The sequence below is a fragment of the Saccopteryx bilineata genome, chromosome 6 (genome assembly GCF_036850765.1).
Source record: "Saccopteryx bilineata isolate mSacBil1 chromosome 6, mSacBil1_pri_phased_curated, whole genome shotgun sequence".
Lineage (NCBI taxonomy): Eukaryota > Metazoa > Chordata > Mammalia > Chiroptera > Emballonuridae > Saccopteryx > Saccopteryx bilineata.
This window is the reverse complement of record NC_089495.1, coordinates 85,501,677-85,518,346: the sequence shown is the minus strand read 5'-3', so window position 1 is coordinate 85,518,346 and position 16,670 is coordinate 85,501,677.

The window sequence follows — 16,670 nt, the reverse complement described above, 5'->3', positions numbered from 1 at the left end:
TAAAACAAACACTGAGTGAATTCTCTAATTGCTTAAAGTTTTTTATGGGTGTGTGTGTGTGTGTGTGTGTGTGTGTGTGTGTTTTATCTAGCGTTTAAGTTACTTAGGCTAATAAAGCCAGATAGGTTTTGAGTTGCTAACCTTACTCTCTACTCATCTCAAAGATTCTGAGAGCTACAAGACATTCTTTGAAATTTTTATTTCTTTTATTTACTTTTTGCAGATATTATCAAGCAGGCAGAACCAAAGTAGGAGGTTTAGGGGATAAAAAGACTATTTCATGAAAGTCTACTTAGTCAAAGGAGAGACATACCCATCAATCCAATATCAATTCTCAAACTCAGAGATAAATCAAAGGATATCCCAAACAAAATCTGAACAGGTTATTTGTGAATTTAAAAACTTGTTGTGAGATTTATATGAAAGTTCATAGTCAAGAGTCAAGACTTATCATAGAAGAAAGAGATGAAAAGACTTATTTGACTACATATTGAAATATATAAATTATAAAATAATTTAGTCAATATGCTGTGATATTGGCAATATAGAGAATAAATAAGTCAAATTATATTGGATAAAATAATCAATTAAATAAAATAAGAAGAAACTAAAAATTAGTTTACAACTATGTGGATACTAGTTTTACAATAAACTTGTTTATATAGTGCAAAGGGAAATAATAAACTAACCAAGTGGAAGAACTTTATAATATCTATGTAGTAAAAGACATCCTAAACTGACAGAAAAAGCAGAAACTGTATGGCAAATGATTGATAAATTTGAATGCATTAAACTAAGAACTGCTCATAAAAAAATAGCCATTAAGATAGGAGTAGGCCCTGGCCGGTTGGCTCAGTGGTAGAGCGTCGGCCTGGCGTGCAGAAGTCCCGGGTTCGATTCCCGGCCAGGGCACACAGGAGAAGCATCCATCTGCTTCTCCACCCCTCCCCCTCTCCTTCCTCTCTGTCTCTCTCTTCCCCTCCCACAGCCAAGGCTCCATTGGAGCAAAGATGGCCCAGGCACTGAGGATGGCTCCTTGGCCTCTGCCCCAGGCGCTAGAGTGGCTCTGGTCGCAGCAGAGCAACGCCCCGGAGGGGCAGAGCATCGCCCCCTGGTGGGTGTGCCGGGTGGATCCCGGTCGGGCACATGTGGGAATCTGTCTGACTGTCTCTCCCAGTTTCCAGCTTCAGAAAAATACTAAAAAAAAAAAAAAAGACAGGAGTAGTCAAACTTTCTATACCTACCACCCACTTTTGTATCTCTGTTAGTAGTAAAATTTTCTAACCACCCACTGCTTTGAAAAGTAGAAAAGTAACTTTACTTTATAAAATTTATAAAGCAGAGTTACAGCAAGTTAAAGCATATAATAATAATTACTAACCAAGTATTTTATGTCGGATTTTCGCTATGTTTGGCAGAATAAGTCTTTATAAAACAACTTACTATAGGTTAAATAATCTTTTTATTTTACTTTGGTTGCTCCGCTACCGCCCATCATGAAAGCTGGAATACCCACTAGTGGGTGGTAGGGACCAGGTTGACTACCACTGCATTAAGAGAATGTGAACTTAGCCATTGGGATGCTGAAATGACATTTCCAAGAACTGACACGGGGTTAGTATCCAAACTATATGCAGAACCCCACAAAATTAATAAATAAAAGACACACAAATCAGTAGGTAAAAAACAACATATATATACTTTATAAAAATAAAAATCAAATAGTCTATAAACAAATGGAATGTGGCACACCTCATTAGTAATCAAGAAAAATAAAAATAAAATCACAGTGATATACCATTAGGTCCCATAGGTATGGTTAATATCAAAAAGTCTAACTGTTGGCAAGTTGTTGAGCAAAGTGAGTACTTGTATACTGTTCTTGTATACTGTTATAGAAGACTGTTAATTGGTACATTCACTTTGAAAAAGAATTTGGCATTATCTGGTGACAAAATCTCTTGACCAAACTTTAGTGAGACTTTTTTGATCCCTCTTCCGATTAAGTCTTGAATGTGATTTGCCTTTAGCAAGAAATCAGTTTAGTTAGAACTCCCTCACCCTTGATGTTCATCGACAATCCTTGATATTTGATATAATTCTTCATCCTCCACCCTTGATTTCTAAGTCTGTGGCTTGCCTTTACCAAGGAATCCTGTTTGGTAAGGTTAGCAAAAAATCTTTTATTTTTATTTTTTTTTATTTTTTCATTTTTCTGAAGCTGGAAACGTAGAGGCAGTCAGACTCCCACATGGGCCCGACCAGGATCCATCTGGCATGCTCACCAGGGGGCGATGCTTTGCCCCTCTGGGGCGTCGCTTTGTTGTGTCCAGAGCCATTCTAGCGCCTGAGGCAGAGGCCACAGAGCCATCCCCAGAGCCGGGGCCATCTTTGCTCCAATGGAGCCTTGCTGCAGGAGAGGAAGAGAGAGACAGAGAGGAAGGAGAGGGGGAGGGGTGGAGAAGCATATGGGCTCCTCTCTGTGTGCCCTGGCCGGGAATCGAACCTGGGACTCCTTCATGCCAGGCTGACGCTCTACCACTGAGCCAACTTGCCAGAGCCACAAAAAATCTTCTTAATCTTGATGTTTCTCTCCTCTTAGTAATTTTCCATCCAATGACTCACACATTCTCTTTCTTACTATAAATTCCCACATGTCCTTATTGTATTCAGAGTTAAGCCCAATCTCCCTTACCTATTATAATAGAGTAGATTCTTATTACATTAGTCTTTAAAGTTTCCTTACTGTTTTATCAAATGCCAAGGTCATTGTTTTTAAACATTCGTCAAGTAAAAGATCTGCATACTGTCTATCAATAAATATCTGAGGCTGTAAAACAAATTAAAAGTTTATTTGAAGGCCCTGGCCGGTAGAGCATCGGCCTGGAGTGTGGGGGACCAGGGTTCCATTCCCAGCCAGGGCACATAGGAGAGGCGCCCATTTGCTTCTCCACCCCCCCTCCTTCCTCTCTGTCTCTCTTTTCCCCTCCCGCAGCCGAGGCTCCATTGGAGCAAAGATGGCCCCGGCGCTGGGGATGGCTCCTTGGCCTCTGCCCCAGGCGCTAGAGTGGCTCTGGTCGCGGCAGAGCGACGCCCCGGAGGGGCAGAGCATCGCCCCCTGGTGGGCGTGCCGGGTGGATCCCGGTCGGGCACATGCGGGAGTCTGTCTGTCTCTCCCAGTTTCTAGCTTCAGAAAAATACAAAAAAAAAAAAAGAAAAAAAGGTTTATTTGAGGTCTTAAAGAATTCCAGTCCAGGAGATGCAGATTAAAAAAAACCTGAATTGTTCTCTGGGGAAGATGAAAAAAGTCAGAGGTCATAAAGACAAAAACCAAAGCTATGAAACAACAACAACAAACAAAGAAATAAATAAAGAACAAGTTTTCCTATTGACTGTCTAACCTGGTGTGATAGCTAATTTAAGAAGGATGGGTCAGGTCCAGGGGTGAGATTCTTAAATAAGCATATTCCATGATATGCTTCCACAGCCAACATCAAGGCCAAAGAGTTCAAACCTCATTTAGATCCTCTATGAAGGATAATATCTGGCAAAAACAGATTGGCTCCTTTCAAGATGACAAGTGTGATGGTCTGGTTGCTGTGGTGAAGTGGAAGTTAAGGAGGTAGTCTCAAATCTTGTTCAAAAGTTCAGAGGTGGGTTGAGTATAGGACAAACGTCTTTGTGACTGCCTGGTTCCATTTCAGTTCCCTTGCCATAAATGACTTGATTGTCGCAATTCCATTTACAATACCATATGACTTAGTGATGCGCTTTTAGCTATATATGTTGTAGAGATGTATTCAGACATGTACCAAGATACCCATATTCAAGAACAGTCAAGGAAACATTGTTTGTGATTACCTCTAATGGAAAATTATCTGAATATACATTAACTGTAGAGTAAAAAAATGATATGGTTTATTCAAATAATAAATATTAAAGAAACACCAACTACAAGAAATAACATAGCTAAATCTTAAAGAATAATATTGAGTAGAAGAAAGTATACAAAAAATATACCTATATATCTGTAAAAATAATTTAAAATACAGTTTCAAAATAGGTAAAACTAAACCAAGCATACTCAGGCTTACTTACATACTGTGATGATTTTTTCAGATGTCAAGTTGCTCAGGCAATAAGACCCAGTTATTCAAAAAACCACTAATTGAGGTGTTGTGAAGGTATTTTTTAGATGTAGTTAAAGTTCATAATCAACTGACTTTGACTAAGGGAGATTATCCTAGACAATCTGAATGTGCTGACTCAATCAGTTGGAATGCCTTAAGAACTACACATTGAGGTTTTCCTGATAAAGAAGAAATTATGCCTGCGGTTAGTAGCTTCAACTTACCCAGGTTTCCCTTCCTGATGGCCAGTCCTACATATTTTAGACTTGCACTGTTATAATCCAATTTCTTACAATAAAAAATTAATATACAGTATATCTTATATGGTTCTATTTTTCTGTTTGAACCCTGCCTTATGCGTACATATACTATGAAGGTATAATTATATAATAAAACTATAAATAAGAGCACAGAATTCAAAAAAGTAAAAGGCAGAGTATGAGATTTTTATAATCAAGAAGAAAATCACATAGGGCCTCTCTGAGTGCCGGAAATATTTTCTTCATGAATGGTTTGGTAACATGTTTTTTTACTACCGTCATTTGTTAAGCTGGACATTTAAGTTTATATTTTTTAAATTTTCAATTTTGCTTTTTTTTTTTTTTTTTTTTGTATTTTTCTGAAGCTGGAAACGGGGAGAGACAGACAGACTCCCGCATGCGCCCGACCGGGATCCACCCGGCACGCCCACCAGGGGGCGACACTCTGCCCACCAGGGGGCGATGCTCTGCCCCTCTGGGGCGTCGCTCTGCTGCGACCAGAGCCACTCTAGCGCCTGGGGCAGAGGCCAAGGAGCCATCCCCAGCGCCGGGGCCATCTTTGCTCCAATGGAGCTTTGGCTGCAGGAGGGGAAGAGAGAGACAGAGAGGAAGGAGGGGGGGGGGGTGGAGAAGCAAATGGGCACTTCTCCTATGTGCCCTGGCTGGGAAATCACATCCGGGTCCCCCGCACGCCAGGCCGACGCTCTACCACTGAGCCAACCACCCAGGGCCTTCAGTTTTGTTTTTTAAGTGAGAGGAAGGGAGATAGTGAGACAGACTATCACATACACCCTGACCTGGATCTACTAGGCAACCCCACTTGGGGCTGATGCTGGAGTCAACCAGGCTATTTTTAGCTCCTATAGTAGGGGAAGATGGAGAGAAGGAGGAGAGGGTGGGGGGGAGAAGCAGATGATCATTTCTTCTGTGTGCCTTGACCAGGAATTGACCTCGGGACATCCATACACCAGGCCAGGGCCTTCTAAATGTTTTAAAAAGTTTTAAAGTCTAACTTGTGCATCATGGAAGAGTACCTAATTATCCTGATATAAATGGGATTTAATTTACTATTAAAAATAGTCTGTGGAATATTATTTACTATTTTTCTCAACATTTTTTAGTGTTTGTGGGTACATTATAAAATATTCTTTAATTCATTATGCAAACTAATCATTATAACATAAATAGATACTGCAAGACTGAGTAAATTATATCTCCATAATGTTTTTGTTGATAGTATTAATGAGATTTAATAAAGAATAAAAAGTTAAAAAAAAATAAAAAAATAACAAATCGAAAAGAGTTGTTTTTTTTTTTAAAAAAAATTAATAATGAAATAAAGAAAAATAAAATAAAATAAAAATTTTTAAAAAAGGAAATTATTCCCCCTCTCTTTTTTTCCTCTCCTCTCCTCTCCCCTCTTTCTTGAGAAAATCTTGTGGTGGACTGTGAGTTATAACAAACAATGCCTGTGATGGAGGGCCTGAATTGGGGAAAAGTAATAAAGGGGCAAAAAAGAGAGAAAGAAAAAAAAAAAAAAAAGGAAAAAAAATAAAAGAAAAAAGAAAAAAAAAGAGCGTATGGACCCACAAAAAGCAAATAAGGAAAAAATTTGGGTCAAGAATAAAATGATTTGCTTTTAGGTGTTGGTTTTCTAAGAGTTATGATGAGAGGAATAAGAGGAAAATGGAAACATGGGGGGACAAATTAAAAACTTACTATTGTATTTAGTGGAACAAGAACTAGATAATATGGAGAGCCAGGGATGGGAGCACTGCTAGTGAGTTAAAAAGGTGAACTAAAAACCCCCCAAAATGCCACAAACATAGGTTTGAGTCCCAGATAAGATAATTTGTTTGTTATTGAGGTTTGAATGAGAGGAGATGTAAAGGAGAAAGGAAGAAACTAATATAGAGGGAGAAAAGAAAGAGAGAGAGAGAAAAAAAGAGGGAACCACTAAAAGAAGAAAAAAGAAAGGAGAGAGAGAGAGAGAGTTAAGGGTTTTGGAGTGCAACCCTCATAGAGAGAAAGGAAGAGAAGAGAAATGATAATGGGAGATGTAACACTTATGGGTAGTGTAGTTCAAGGAGAGGAGAGAGTAAGACCGGTAGAGAGTTAATCGGCCAAATTGGAGGAGGAAAAAAAAGTCTCAAGAATGAAGATAAGAGAAACAAACGAACAAATATAATAAAATGGGATAGGTTATAAGGTCTGCAGATTATTCTTGATTTTGAGAGGTTATCTTCTTGCTTTTTCTTTTCTCTCCCTCTTCCTGGTCGGTGACTCTGTACCCCGGGTTCTGCCCCTTTGGCACGCTCAGGTAGAGGTTTGCAGTTGATAAGTCTCTATGGCAATGTCATGTATTGTGCTTTATTCTCGTTGGGAGTCGAGGCTCATTAGCATTTATAGGCTCCGACAGTGAGAGAGTCCGTGTTCCTGGAGCCTTTCTCCTAGTCTTTCCTTCCTCAATTAGTAGCCTGATAGTCCAGGTATGGGGTTGCTGCTGCCTCTGCCTGGATAGTAAGAGGCTCAAATTGCTGGCAACTCCCCACTCTATTTCCACTCAGCACAGGGCTCCGGGTAAGGCTCAGTCAGTCAGAGCTGCTAGCATAATCAGGCGGGCTTTCCGCCCACTCGAAGACCTCTGGCTCTGCCACTCTATCCGGTAACACAAGCGGGCGCCCACTTCCAGGGAGCTTGGAGGAAACTCTCACTCACTGTCTGCAACCAGGATATCCGGCCAGCAGTCTCACGCTCTGAGTGAAACCCCCAACCGCAGGGAAAAGTTGCAGCGTTGGAATTGAGTCTCGCTCCGTCCCCGTGTGCGGCTTTTGCAAGGCGCTGGGGCGGCCCGAGACTCCGCCCTGGCCCACACAAAAACCCCTGACTCTGACCCTCTCTGCGATAACACGGGCACGCACTGCCGAGGCACTTGGAGGAATCGCTCACTCCTTATCTGCGCGCGCAAACCAGGATATGAGGCCGGCCGTGGTTCCCTCTGAGTGAAACAGCCTCCAGCACGGAAAATCTCCACCATTGGGATTAGTTCTCACTCCCTCCCGTGCGTGGCTTTCCCAGGGCGCTGGGCTGCCCAGAGACTCTGCCCTCAGCCCACAGAAAGGCCTCTGACCCTGCCTCTCCGTGGGGCAACACGGGCACCCACTTCCGCGGCTTAGGAAGAAATCTCTCTTCCACTAACTGCGCACCGACCAGGAGACCGGGTAAAATGGCCGCTCCGCTTGTCTTTCTTTGTTTGGGTTTGGCGCGAGTGTTAGCTTGTATTGCCCGGGTTGCCACAGGATCAGATTTTCCTCGGCTTGGATCTCTGAGCCACAGCCTGGTTCGGCCGTTTTTGCTGCGGGGGCCTGGATCTATTCACCCCCTTTGCCCGCCTCAGTTTCTATATTCACAGTTACCAGAGAAAGCCGCCCTGTTTAGGTTAGTGAGGAAGGCGGAGCATTTCTTACTCCCTATTTCCTTCGGGGTTTGGTTATATATTTAGCCAATTTTTCACTCAATCATACCTTTGGGTGTATTGCGAAGAATCTGGAAGCTCCAAGTATAGGTTTTTCTGTTTCTGGTTGAAGATCTTGTTGAGTTTTGGGGGAGATTTATCGGTATCGCTTCCTACTCCGCCATTACTCTGACGTCATCCTGTTTTTGAAATTTGCTAAACCAATGTTCTTCATCAGTATTTTGTTCTATATCAGCTTGTCAGCTTAGGTTGTAGTTATCACTTAATTTTTTTTTCAGGTGTTCTCTAAGGAAAAAGCAATCTTTCAGTGGAAAAATTGCTACTTTTATTCTTATTGCCTACATTCTCTAAATGTGATCTGGGTTTAAATGTTTTTTTAAAGTTAACATTTAGTTCTGTTATATATTTTATCCTGGGGGAGAAGGGAACTTTGAAAATTACAAGCTTACAGATATTTAAAAATAATATGAAGCTTAAAAGAATATTTAAAATAGTTTGAAAACAGCCTGTTTATTTTAATATATTTTAAACAATTAATAAATAAATAAAATATAGACTATAAATTTGTGTATTGTTTTTAATGTAGGCTCAAGGAACAATCTCACAAAAATACAAACTCATCTATAAAAAATGTCAGTTTGAAAAGTTTCAAAACTTCACTCCATTTACACACAAAAAATGTTTATGTTAACTTATTAACACTAATGTATTTAGTAAATTTATATTCATATTCCAAACATTTGGAAAATTATTCAAATTCCAGGTGTATATCTCACATCTATCACTTGATTCTCAATGTCATATTGTCAAATTCGAAGGCAGTCCTTGAATTAAATACTCCAGTTCAAGCTTTAACATAGGAATGAGAGTTGATCTAACTTGACAGTTCTCTAGAAACAATCATTCTGACATGTCAAAGAAGGAACATGCCTGGATCTCTACATTATTCAAACACAACGGAATCTAGGAAAAAGAAAAGAAGTGACACAAAGTCCTACACCCAAGAATTAAATACTTTAAAAGCAAAAGATTGTATACTTCATATGTTCTTGGATTAAGCACGGCAGATGAGAACATAGAAATATATCATTATATCTATTCAATATTTTTTAATCTTTTCCCATATCTACTGAACTCAGATTTGGGAATTTATGAGAAAAATAGATTATTAGGGTAATTTTAGCATTTGAATTCTGTAGTCAGTGATATCTTTTGATGTAAAGTCTTTGGTAATTTGTAAATAACCAGTGCTACAAATACATTAGAAAATAATAACTATCTTGTGTGTAAGTTTTAAATGAATTGTCTTTTTATATAATTTTGTTTTTATAATTTGGTGTAAGATATTTTCAGCAATTACTGACTAAGCTCTAGAGTTCATTCTGCCTTGTTTGATAGGTTAGTTATGTCAGAGATTGATTGAAACTATTGGCAATTTCTCCCCATTTTTCCCTATTTCTAACAACAATAACTAAATCCTCTTCAGAATTTGATGCTTTAAAGTATTAGCTCAAAGGTTTTTATTTCTATCCACAAATAAAATTAATGGTTTCCCCCTTATACTACTTGAATTAAGACCTAATAAGCAAAAATTTCTTCTAGAGTTGACATGGTGCTTTAGATATCTTTGCCCAACTGAGTCTTAGATCTTGTGATGCATCCACAATGGTACTGCAGTGAGCCTATGAATAACAAACTATCTGAGCTGAGTCAGCTGGGTCATCCATTGCTCCCTGCTCACAGAGGAGAGCTGAAAGTGATAGATAGCTCCATTAACTGCTTGACTAATACACACATGGGGAACACCAAATTGGAAACCTTATTTTTTTATGTTTCTGTGACAAACTGCAGAGATACAGTTGGTTCATTCTCCAATTCTAATAAGGATAATATTTTTAAAAATAAATACTAACAATAGAAAGTGAAAATAATGTTTTACATAATGGAATTGTATTTGACTTTTAATTATCACATTTTAGTCTAGACTGTCAAAGTATTTTCCCATCTTTATTTAAAAATATCTGTGAAAACTTTGACATTCAATGTCTTAATTAAAAAATTAAATAATTCTAACTTAAATAGAAAGGCATTTTCCTGACATTAATATATACATGTCTGGTGTACTATAGGACCCATTTTATAATGAAGCAATATTTATATAAGGTTGTTTTATAGATCAGGAATTAAGTAAAGGTTTACAACAAGGCCACAATTTTCTTTCTAATTTTCACTATTAAATGTACAAAATTATTGCCTGACCAGGCAGTGGCACAGTGAATAAAGCATTGGACTGGGATGTGGAGGACCCAGGTTCAAGACCCTGAGGTCGCCAGCTTGAGCACGGGCTCATCTGGTTTGAGCAAAGCTCACCAGCTTGAGCCCAAGGTTGCTGGATCAAGCAAGGGGTCACTCAGTCTGCTGTAGCCCCCCCATCAAGGCACATATGAGAAATCAATCAATGAACAACTAAGGAACCACAATGAAGAATTGATGTTTCTCATTTCTCTCCCTTCCTGTCTATCTGTCCCTATCTGTCCCTCTCTCTGACTCTCTCTGTCTCTGCCACAAAAAATAAATAAATTTACAAAATTATTATAATTTTCTCTTTAAGTTTAAAAAGAGACACTAAAAGATTAAATAAGTTGATTCTTCAAATTCATATTTTTAAGTGAGAGGAGCGGAGGAAGTGAGATAGACTCCCACATGCACCCCAACTGGGATCCACCTTGCAACCACTTCTGGGGCTGATGCTGGAATCAACTGAGCTATTTTTAGCTTCCTAGGCCAGTGCTGGATCCAATTGTGGAAGGGTTACAGATAGAGTAGAAGGAGAGGGGGAAGGGGAGAAGCAGATAGTTGCTTCTCCTGTGTGCTCTAACCAAGAATCAAACCCTCTTGACATCCACATATGGGGCCAACACTCTATCCACTGAGCCAACCATCCAGGGCTCTTTAATTCTGTATAATTTTACCAGAGAATGGGTGTTAATAAATAGGCTTCAGAAAGCACAAGGCAATGCTGCTTCCCTCCATTTGCCAGTTTGAAAATGAGTTATTCAAACGTCAGAGACCAAATACTGACAACCTTTCTATGTGTCAATTCTTTCACTTCTTGAAACCACAGGCTCCATGTAAGCTGTTTGAATTACTTCAGAGATTCAAAAATAGTAATGGAAAATAGATCAAAGTACACAGCACTTGTAAAATCAAAGGGAAAAGGAGTCATTTCAAATTTAGTGTTATTCTATTAGCTGTCACTGTAGTTAGAACATACAATGAACATATTCTAAAGGATTTATAATAACTCTATTACATCTTTCCTAACATATTTTCCTTTTATGAAAAAAAGTTACCTACATTTTTAATCTACCTCCCTTTATGATAAAATAAATTTTAAAGAGATTTGAGGACCCAAGCCTATGAGAATTCAAAAATGAATTATTTCATCATTTCTAAACTTAAGGGAGGAAAAGAAAGTATTAATTTAAAATTTCAAAACAGCCCTGGCCAGATAGCTCAGTTGATTAGAGCATTGTCCCGAAGAGCAAAGGGTGCCAGTTTGATTCCCTGATCAGTACACATACAGGAACAAAGTGATGTTTTTGTCTCTTTTTCTATCTCCCTCCATTTTTCTAAGATCAATAAATTTAAAAAATTAAAAATAAGGCCCTGACTGGTTGACTCAGTGGTAGAGCATCTGCCCAGTGTGTAAAAGTTCCAGGTTTGATTCCTGGTCAGGGCACACAGGAGAAGTGACCATCTGTTTCTCTACCCATCCTCCTTCCCTTTCCTGCCTCTATCTCCCTCTTTCTCTTCCCCTCAGGAAGCTATGGATTAAATGGAGCAAAGTTGGCCCGAGTCACTGAGGATGGCTCCATAGTCTGATCTCAGGTGTTAAAATAGCTTGTTTGCCAAGCAATGGAGCAGCAGCCCAGACTGGCAGAGCATCTCCTGGTAGGGGGCTTGCTGGGTGAATCCTGGTTGCAGTGCATGTAGGAGTCTGTCTTTGCCTCTCCACCTCTCACTTAATAAAAATAAATAAAATAAAATTTTAAAATAATATTTATTCAACAGATATAATTGATTACCTACTTGGTGCTTATACTTAATACAGAAGAAAAGTAGATACAATCTATGTCTTCATGGAGTTTAGGGTATAAAGAAAGAAACAGACATAAATTAAATGATAACAGAAAAATATAAAATGCTGAAGGTGTTAAAAGCAATGGAGAAAGAAGACATATTACTAAAGAGATTTATTAATCTGGGTCATAAAAGGTTTTCATAAAGAGAAAGCAGTTGAATCGATAGGTGTGGGATGGGTGGGGATTTATTGAATGAAAGGTGACAGAAGTAGAAACACCATGTGGTCAGAGGAAATGTGGCACATGTCATGAACAAAAAGAGTTAAGAGTGAATAAAGCTCTGACAAACTGAAAGGGAGTGGTCCAAGATGAAGCTGGAAAGATCAGGCCAGGGCACACAGGAGAAGCACCCATCTGCTTCTCCACCCTTCCCTCTCTCTTTTCTCTCTATCTCTCTCTTCCCCTCTAACAGCCAAGGCTCCATTGGAGCAAAGTTGGCCCAAGCAGTGATGATGGCTCCATGGTCTCCGGGTGCTAGAATGGCTCCGGTTGCAGCCCAGCAATATCCAGATGGGCCAAGCATTGCCCCCTGGTGGGCACGCCAGGTGGATCCCAGTCAGGTGTATGCAGGATTCTGTCTGCCTGCCTACCCCTGCTTCTCAATTTGGAAAATACCAAAAACAACAACAACAACAACAACAAAAAAAAAAACCTATATGACTGAGAGATAGATTAAAATAGGAGAGCACTGAGAGAGAGAGAGAGAGAGATCAAAATTAAAAAGAGAGAGAGATCAAAAAACAAACAAACAGAAACCTTAATGAGAGTTGATGAGTTCTGGATTGGTGAACTCATGCAAAGGTGGCACACCCCAGTTCCACAGGAAGAGGAGCACCTTGCATTCATGACCGCTTTAAAACCCTTCCTGAGCTCACCTTAGATACAACTTCATCTGGCTGTTCATCTGTATCTTTTATATTAAAGAGGTAATTATAAAAAGAAATGTAAGCTTTAAAGTTTCTGATTTGTGAAACTGAATAAAAAGTTATTCTATCTATTAAAAGTAATTAGAGGAAAGTCATGATTGGTGGAGTGATAAGAAAAAAGAAGATTATTAGTTACTTTTGAGACTTGTTTGGTTTGTCTTACTTTTGAACCACATGGAAATGTCAAGAAGGTAGTTTTTTATCTCACAAATTATTAGGTCTGGAACAATTTGCTAAATAGCCCTTCTATAAGGCGTATAAATAATTACCATAGGAGAGTACAGATTGAGAAGATGGTTGGTGAGAGAAGATGGGTATTTTCAGTATTTAGTGGCTACATACAGAAGACTATACCTGTAAAGCAGTGATTTTCAACCTTTGTTTCTCATGCACTCATGAACTAGTTACTAAAGAAAAAGGGTTGTACTACTTTACATTCCAACCATTATGGAAGAAAGTATGGTGGTTCCTCAAAAAACTGAAAATAGAACTACCTTATGACCCAGCAATCCCTCTACTGGGTATATATCCCCAAAACTCAGAAACATTGATACGTAAAGACACATGCAGCCCCATGTTTATTGCAGCATTGTTCACAGTGGCCAGGACATGGAAACAACCAAAAAGCCCATCAATAGATGACTGGATAAAGAAGATGTGGCACATATACACTATGGAATACTACTCAGCCATAAGAAATGATGACATCGGAACATTTACAGCAAAATGGTGGGATCTTGATAACATGATACGAAGCAAAATAAGTAAATCAGAAAAAAACAGGAACTGTATTATTCCATACGTAGGTGGGACATAATAGTGAAACTAAGAGACATTGATAAGAGTGTGGTGGTTACGGGGGGGAGGGGGGAATGGGAGAGGGATAGGGGGTGGGAGGGGCACAAAGAAAACAAGATAGAAGGTGACAGAGGACAATCTGACTTTGGGTGGTGGGTATGCAACATGATTGAACGACAAGATAACCTGGACTTGTTATCTTTGAATATATGTATCCTGATTTATTGATGTCACCCCATTAAAAAAATAAAATTATAAAAAAAAAAAAAAAAAAAAAAAAAAAAAGAAAAAGGGGCCCTGACTCCTTCTTCCTTAGAAATTATTTTATTTGTGCCATAAAATGAAAATGGTTGTATTTAGTCAGGGGCACTGACCTTAGTAATTAGTGTGTGTTTGTGCCATGAAAAGAAAGGTTGAAAATCACTGCTGTAAAGGATATCAAAGAATTTGTTGCCAAAAAATTTCTTCATTAAAAGATAATGAAGAGTGTGATGCCATAGCCATATAGGCCTATATAAAGGGCTCTTTCAAGATAAAATATTGGAAAATATTGAGTATTCTTCAGAGATCAAATGATACAGCAATTGACACAATGTTATCTCTGTAGGAACACATTTAAATAATGATAAAAATGATCAAGGTAAGCATTGGTCAAATGCTTAGTTGGTTAAAGCATCATCTTCATATGCCAAGCCTGTGGTTTTAATCCTCAGTCAAGGCACATATAAGAATCAACCAATGAATTCATAAAGAAGTGGAACAAATCAATGTTTCTCTCTCTTCTCTCCCTTTCTCTCTTTCTCTCTAAATCAATAAAAATTTAAAAATGATCAAGGTAAGAGGCAAAGTTGAATTTCCAAAGGAGAAAAATAATTAAGCAATATAATAGAGTTCCTGAGAGCAGATGAATCCAAGGTACAGGAGCAGATTGACCTAACAGAGGTAAAAAGAAGGGTCTTTATTTTAACAAAAAGGCAGAGTAAAAACCATCGGTGTGTTTATATAGCTTGTTTTATCTGGCAGTAGGAAATTTAAAGTATTCATACCTGGAAACATCTATTTTTTTCTGTGAGATATGTGTCATCTTTGGGGAAAAAGTGGGAGTTGAAGGATATTAACTTAGTAGGGAGTGATAGGGCCGCAGGTGGGGGGCCATGACCCTCTCCCCCCTAAAGTGGACAAAAAGACACTGACAAACTGGATGTTCCAGGTCACTACCTCCTGGGCATTCGTGTGACTAACCCAGATGTTGTAGGTCCCCTAACTTACTTATAGTTAATCTTATATAAATTGCTGGAAGCTACATTTTTATAAGACATTCCTTAACAACTACCAGTCCCCACCCTTGAATCTCCTATTGAACCCTACCTGTTAAAGAACCAGTAGCTGACCTTCGCCTTTGGAGTCAGCCAAGCAGATGACCCCCTAATTTACTATTCTTAACTTGAACTTGGGTGTCCTCCTTTGGCTGACCTTACAGGGAGCAGAGAGAGTCATCGGTTTAACTTGGGTAAAGAATATTTTACATTTTCAGAGCTACAAAGAGTAAGAATAAGAATAGCCAATGAATGTAATGAAGATAGTAATGAAAAGCAGTTAAGCAAAAGCCTGTGGAAACAGAGTCAGGGACAGACTTAACTCAGCTTAAAATTAGTGAAAAATCTCATAGAAATAGTTTATGAAGTGCGTCTAGAAAAGTAGGAGGTTATCAGCTAGAAAATGAAGAAACATTAGCAAAAGAAGCATGATTTAGAGAAATAATCATAAGAATACCTTCAAGAATTTCAGTGTGTCTGGTGTCATCTGAGTGCCATAAATTCTATCATGCTTTCACCAAAAGCATGAGCAGGTCTGTGGCTCTGTTTTATGTGCACTGAGAGTGGTTGCTCCTTTCTTCTCCCACCAAAAATGTTTGACACAAGACCCAAATTTAGCTGAGATAATTAATGAGGAGAATGTAACTACCATTCTTTTCTTGCAGGCTGGATAATTTTACTCTCATTTCAAAAGATAAATTAAGTTGGTTACTCTTACAGAACAGTTAAAATACTAACTGGATTTTCTCATGAAAATCAATTTAAACTGAGAATAAAATGTGTGTATTTTTTTGCATCACTTTTTGTTATCTCATTTTTATTGCTATATATACAGTGACTGATGACTTCTGAAGAGTTAAAAAAATACAATCTATTTTAGCACTGAAGTTAATGACATTAGAAAATTGATATTAATTACTAAAGTGAATACTACTAATAATAAGCTAATATTCTCATATTTAATAGCCAATGAAAGTATTAATAGCTATGCTTTAATTCATTCTTTTGCTATTAAGCTTAATGTGTTTATATCAATTTTCATTGCAATGTTTATTAATCTTAGCAGTTTTAATATATTAATAATGTGTTATGGGTATGTTCTAGAAAATACATTTTGTGATGATTTGAATTAAATGATTTTGAAAAACAATTCAGTGCTATCGTTATTCATAGCATAAGTGTTCTGTTGTATGCCATATTTACAGATCTGTATCATGTTGACACTCTATGTTCAAACACTGAATTGCATAATGATACAAAATTTAAAATGACATTAACACTCCATCAAACTTTGATGCAAGACTAATAATGAAATAAGATTCACTATATCAACAGCTGTAATATTTAAAATTACTAAAACCATTTAACTCCTAGCTATTTAAGAGATCGTCTTTTGTCCTAAGGATCTTGATTTTCCTACCAACATTTCATCTTTTAATATGTTACTGTATCTTATTTAAATATATTTTTTATATATTGTATACTTTTGTTATATGGGGTTTTTTTTTTACTTGTATTTTCTTTCTTTTCTTGTTCAGTTCTCTGTGTCCAGTAAACAAAGAAAAGTCTGTTTTTTGGTAGATACTTTACAAATAGATGAATATGTATGGTTAAAATGTG